This window comes from Choloepus didactylus, chromosome 2 (assembly GCF_015220235.1).
Source record: "Choloepus didactylus isolate mChoDid1 chromosome 2, mChoDid1.pri, whole genome shotgun sequence".
NCBI lineage: Eukaryota > Metazoa > Chordata > Mammalia > Pilosa > Megalonychidae > Choloepus > Choloepus didactylus.
Window position 1 is genome coordinate 153,503,625 of NC_051308.1, and position 6,000 is coordinate 153,509,624.

At 36.9% G+C, this 6,000-nt stretch overlaps 1 long non-coding RNA gene and 1 pseudogene across 1 annotated transcript in view; one reads left to right on the forward strand and one right to left on the reverse strand.

The window, feature by feature from the left end:
- The window catches only part of LOC119518660, a 38,674-nt gene extending 37,810 nt beyond the window's left edge, over positions 1-864 (forward strand). Inside the window, exon 3 of the long non-coding RNA XR_005213812.1 lies at positions 570-864. This is a non-coding gene — a long non-coding RNA (uncharacterized LOC119518660). The remainder of the gene's footprint in view (positions 1-569) is intronic.
- A 1,166-nt stretch (positions 865-2,030) lies between these two features.
- LOC119518668 lies at positions 2,031-4,217 on the reverse strand (annotated as a pseudogene).
- Between the last annotated feature and the right edge of the window lie 1,783 nt (positions 4,218-6,000).

The following is a 6,000-nucleotide window of genomic DNA, read 5'->3' on the forward strand; positions in this document are numbered from 1 at the left end:
TTTATATCCATTACTCGGATGAAAACTTTTTACAGATATTGTCATTTTTGTTGAATTGATTTTTATGCATGTTTGTCACTGTTTTGAAATAGTCATCTTGAGAGTAAAAAATGTCGTTATTATTTATGGTTCCTTAAAACTAAGAACAGTGGGAAATATTCATGCTGCCTATAAGTATTTGCTGAGTTTTTTGGGGTACATTTGAATCCCTGGTTGTGCCTCACATGGTTTATTTTGTATAATCCATGATTAATAAATGTGTGCTAAAGGAATATAGGTTAATGATCACTGAGCACCTCATAACATAGTGGTACTGTACTAGTTTATCTTTATATATTATCTTATTTACCCCATTGATAAAAAGGGAAATCATGTATTAGAATCCTTTTATACCTGAGATAAATTAGAACAGAAGTGATGTCATTGTAATTGCCAAAGCTGAAACTTACACTTATATCTGTCTTTAAAGCCTGTTTCTATGCACAATGAGTACATTAGCTGAAATAATAACTGAAATACTGATAGGAAAAAATGTCTAAATCTGTATTTAAATTCCCTTGCTCTAATAGGCTCTCTAGGAGGACCCTAAGAATGACTCCCTGGCCGTGCTTCTGAGCATAATCCTTGTCGGCAAAGGCATGAGAGCCATCAACCACCAGGCCCTGGAGAGGCTGCAGGATCCTTCCTGGAAACACACAACCATGTTTGATTGAGTTTATAAGAATGACAATTTCCCATTACTCATGCACATGCTGCAGTCCACTGGTACAGGTGTATCTGTCCTAAGCAGTTAAGAACATCCCAGATTACTTTTACTTTTGATTTTAGTAACTTCTTCAGGTACTTGGAGTGGTTGATTATAATATCCAGCTTTAGTCATGTTTCAAGAAATGCTTTCTGCTTATGTTGACTTTGTCGAGCAGAGCCTCAACACCACTTTCGAATTGTATACCTCTGGATTTAACATGTAAGAGTTAAATAATTAAAAATAAATCTTTCATTTCCTTTAAGTCATAATTTTCTCACAGGTAAGTAATAGCAAACCTAATTCTAGATGACCTAACATTAGCCATTATAGTTTCTAAGGAAATCTGAAGGCACAGACAACATTTTTATATTTGTATTCTCAGATTTGAGCATTGTGTCAGGCCATAATAGGTGTTCATCAAATAACTGATGAGCAACAGAACAAAGATAATAAGTAGGACTAGCTGTCAAGATAGTAACCTTTATCTTCTACTATTTTCACCCCATCCTGTCTCTCCTCCCTTTCTTTCTGATGAAAGGGAAAATTATCCCAGCTCCAATAACTCCACTTCTCCTCTGATCCCATCTACTCCCAGTTTCTCAGTAGTTCGCCTTCTGCAATTATTCTCTTTATTTTTCCTGTATGGTAATTTCACCCTTCTGCCTCCTGTTACATCATTTTCATCAACATGTATTTGAAGTAAATTTCTCCTAGACAACATATATTTGGGTCATATTTTTAAGCTACTCAGCCCATCAATTGTTTTTATTTTTTTAATGGCAGGTCCTATATCCTGAAACTTACATATATTTTGATACTCTTCTAATCTCAGCTGAGTTCAAATATTAACGTAACACTCACAGGCTAAGAGAATTCAATATTGTTCCAAGGCACTTACTGGATCTCCATGTCTAGATGAAACAAGAACAATTAGGATGGACAATTAGACAGTATATAATATAAAAAGTAACTTTTTGCTTACAATTTACAAAATGTATTATTATTACAATATTTGATCTCTGATAACCTGTAATGCTGGCTGCATGAATCTAATTTTAAAATTCAGAAACTATTTTCTAAAACTTCAAGGCAAATAATTTACAAACAAGGTACACAAAGATTTAGACCATGCAGTGATTTCTTACATCTTCTGTTAATGATGTCTTATGACTGCAACTTTATCAAATTATATACCTACTTTGCCCTGTACATATACAAAGTAATGCATAGATGATAAAACATTAGCAAAAGAGTAGTTCTTAAACTCAATTTATCATAAAAGTATTACTATATTAACATGTCTACAAGCAGTGTGTAACAGGGTTAAGAGACATTAAGGCAATAATACTTGAAGTTACAAAATAAACCATATGTTATACTTTTTCCCAAGTGTAGTATAAGGCAGGTGGATGGTCCCAGCAAAAAATATTAACATAACAATGTACACTGCTGTTAGTCTCACATTTTTAAGATGGAATACTTTAAATCTGGCTCTCAGTGGCCCTTGAATTTTTCCAGTATAATTTAAAGTGTCTTTTAGCTCCCTGCATCATGTCCATTCTGAAGGTGGATCTCTTGGTCCTTTGGGTTTTCCACAGCAATTACCAAACCCAATGTCTGTGGTTTCTGTTGGACCTTCTGATATTTGATCTTTCTTGTCACTGAAAGTAGGTGGACATTCTATACAAGTCTCTGTATGAACACCTTCTTCTGCTGGATGATCACATCTTCCATTTCTAAAGGTTATCAGGCCTTCAGATTTTTTTGGTTCATATTGTTGCTGACTTTGAAGTTCACTCCATTCAGATCTGACAGTTGTATTATGTTCACTTGCTAATACAAAAGATTCAGGAGTTCTTTCAGGTAGGGGAGGAGGTGAAGCTTCATCAACATCTTTTCCAGCTCTTTTCAGCATCTTTTATCATTCCTGCTCTATCCTGTCTAGCAATGGACACTGGCAATACTTCCTCAGTAGAAATGCTTTCAGTACTAGTGGCAGCAGAGACTGGCACTTGCGGTTGAAATATTAGTTTTGTTCTGGATCACAGCACCATCATAGGTCCTTTCATCTGAGTCTGAGTCATCAGAGTGAAGGGGATTAGTAAAACTGAGTGGTGCTCTGAGTAAAGGTGAATTGTTATGATGATTCACAAGACCATGGGTTTCAATTTGTGATGTAGGACTTGATGTTAAACCTACAGTTTTAACAGATTCACAGTGGATATCTGAAGATTTGCCTTAGATGAATCAGGCATAGGTAGGGCATTTTCAGGTCCATATAACGACATTACATGTCCTTCCTTTCTCATCAAGAGGCAAGTGGTCTGCTCTTGGAGGTGTGTCTGAATGCTTCTGTTTTTCTTCTGCTGGAATAATTGGAGTTTTATGTGACAGTGTTGCACTGCAATCCACACAGGAATTCTGAGAAATATCTTCCACTTTTAAATCCCCTGAATTCAACACTTGTGGCTTAGAGATTTTATCAATTACACAAGGTGAAGCAGATTTAATTTTAATTGCATGCCCCCTATTCAAGAGTGTGTTCCCATCAAAACTTTTTGGTCCCTCTTGGAGAGGAACCTTCTTAATCTCAAAACTTAAATTTCGCTCCAACTGTTACTCTATCTGTTCAATAGTGGATTAATTTTTCCCTGGAAATTCTGTTGATTTATTATAGTTTCTATTGAGGTCTGCTGAAGGTTGTTCCAATGAAACCAGGTGCAACACTGGCTTTGGATGGTGTCTGTCATTGTTTGTCACACAGTAGTGACTGCTGGAAATGCTGAAGGGGGAGAAGGTGTCAAGATGGGTGGCACTGGGTGAGGTTCCAGAGGCTGCAGTATTTCTTCCTTAGCATCCTCTTCTACAAGACAACTGTGGGTCCTTGGTGGCTTTGGAGGAGGAGAATCTTGTTTTTCAGAATCTATGGAACTGACCATATTTTCAGTGTTAATTTCATTCACTCCATCAACAATTTTCTGGGCTCCAGGAATTTCATATAGCTGGGCTGTAGCTCTGTGAACAAGCTCATATTGTTCCTTTGTTTGTACTCCAGAAGGACTTTGTGTTCTTGTTTCTTGTATTAAATTAGACACATTAAATTCTTCTGGTATTTTCTGCAATGAATACAAGTAGGTACATCTCCATGTTCTTGGTACTTCCTCATTAAGCTGATCATGTTCAGAATTGAGTCAAATGATGAAGGAACATCATGGTCTGGCCAGTTCACATAGTGAAACTGATATAGCCTGCAAGACTCATTTTGAAATTCAAGTAAGAATGTCCTAATGAAGTAGTCTGTTCTTGCTTGTTCAGCTTCACAAGAGATCTTAAATGGTGCAAATATTACAGGTTTTTCTCCATACAAAGTCCAGTAGCATTCACATTTTTTCCTTCCCATCTCACATTCTCGACAGACCATTACAATGATTACAACATTATGCTCCCATATCATCCTCCAAAAATCTATTACTGTATTTGCTAAAGATCTTTGGGTTGCCACATAAGCTTTTGGTCCATAGACACCCTTAATAAAATTGGCACTGATAAAGTCTGAATCTTCAGAAGGAGTCTTTAAAGTCAATTTAACTAGGCTGTGATCAAAGGGCAATATGTCCTTGTATGTGTTCTTTTTAACATTTTCTTCTTTTTCTCCAGTAGTTGTAGGAAAATTCTTTTCTGTTCTATATTTGGTAGACAATCTTCTTAATCACTCACTTATCTCCGGATCCAAGCCCGAGAACAATAGGTGGTCACTCGCAGCGGTGCCGGGTTAAGGCTTGGCCCAGCCGCCACTGCCTTCGCGCCCCGGGAGCCCGCGGAACGAGCAGCGAACGCGGAAAAAGCAGAAAGGCCCATCTATTTCTTTTAGTTGGTATATGTAGAAATTTTATATAATTCTTGTTCTGTTAGGGCTTTAACTTGCCATTTAATTTGTTTTCTGTGTTTTGTTTGCCTGTTTTCAATTTCCCACTGTCTTGTGGATTACTTGAATGTTTTTGAAAATTCCATTTTTATTTATCTATAGTGTTTTTTACTGTATTCCTTTGAATAGATTTTTAATATTGTACATCTATATATGTACATCTATAGATAATTTATCACAGTCTACTGGTGCCTTGTTGCCAGGTCAAGCGAAGTGTAGAATCTCTGCATCCCTTTATGTCTCTTAATCTTCATTATTTAGAGTGTTAAAATTTTTTTCAACCATCAACTTTTGATATAGCCAAGCTTAATATCTGGAATTTAAACAAATCTGTCTCTGATATTTTTTCATACACTTTTAGCATTACAAGAAAATATTCAGCTCTAAATATTGTATCATTCTATTTTACAATATGAGCTCATGGCAACCCACCTAGAGATTGTATTTTTCTCACTGCTTTTGCAGCTAGGTGCAGTCATGTAATTAAGATTGCATAGGGAGTCTGGGCAGAAATATATGCCTCTTGTGGATCTGGGCCAGAAATCTTAGAGCCTCTTCTGCCCCAGTTCCTTATTTCCCTTTCTACTATCCGGATCACAGATGTGGGAGCAGTCAAGGTTTGACCTTGCAGATGAGTACAATGCCTTAGAAGGTACAGAACAACAGACAGAGGTAACCTGAATCCCTACATCACTCTGTGGGACAATGTTTTCATATAGGCCTAGAGGGCTTATATGAAAGCCTCGAGGGCTAACATGGCCTCTCGGCTGTAGCGACAAACAGCTTTCTATATAGGCTCTATCTCCAGTGTCCCCACTTTATTCTCTCTTCCTCCTGCCATCCAAGCAATGGAACTCAAACACAGCTCAGAGCATGCCTAATACCCTCCAAGATTCTACCCACCTGTGGAATAAAGTCTTTGACCCAGATTCCAACTAACCTTTCAACCTCATCCCCAATCCACTGATTATAGTGGACCCTGGCTGATTCCTGCTGTTTATTCCACACTATTATAAATGTGCTCATTCCCTTCTTTTTCTTTTAAATACATTACTCCAAACTCTCTTTACTGAAATTTGAGTTACCATTTGTGATCCAGCAGAAACTGTGCTTCGCTTATAAACCATCAGCTTTCCAAATATAATAAATTGGTGCTTTTGTAGAAAGCAAAGCAATTTTTTCAAAATTATTTTAACACTCATCCCTTCTTGCTTTATTTTATATTTGTGTCCTTCAAGATACAGATTCACCAAGAGTGAGAATTTTGCTTTTTCATCTTTAAATAACCAATAGCAATGATTCCCCATTCTGGATTATATGTACCAGT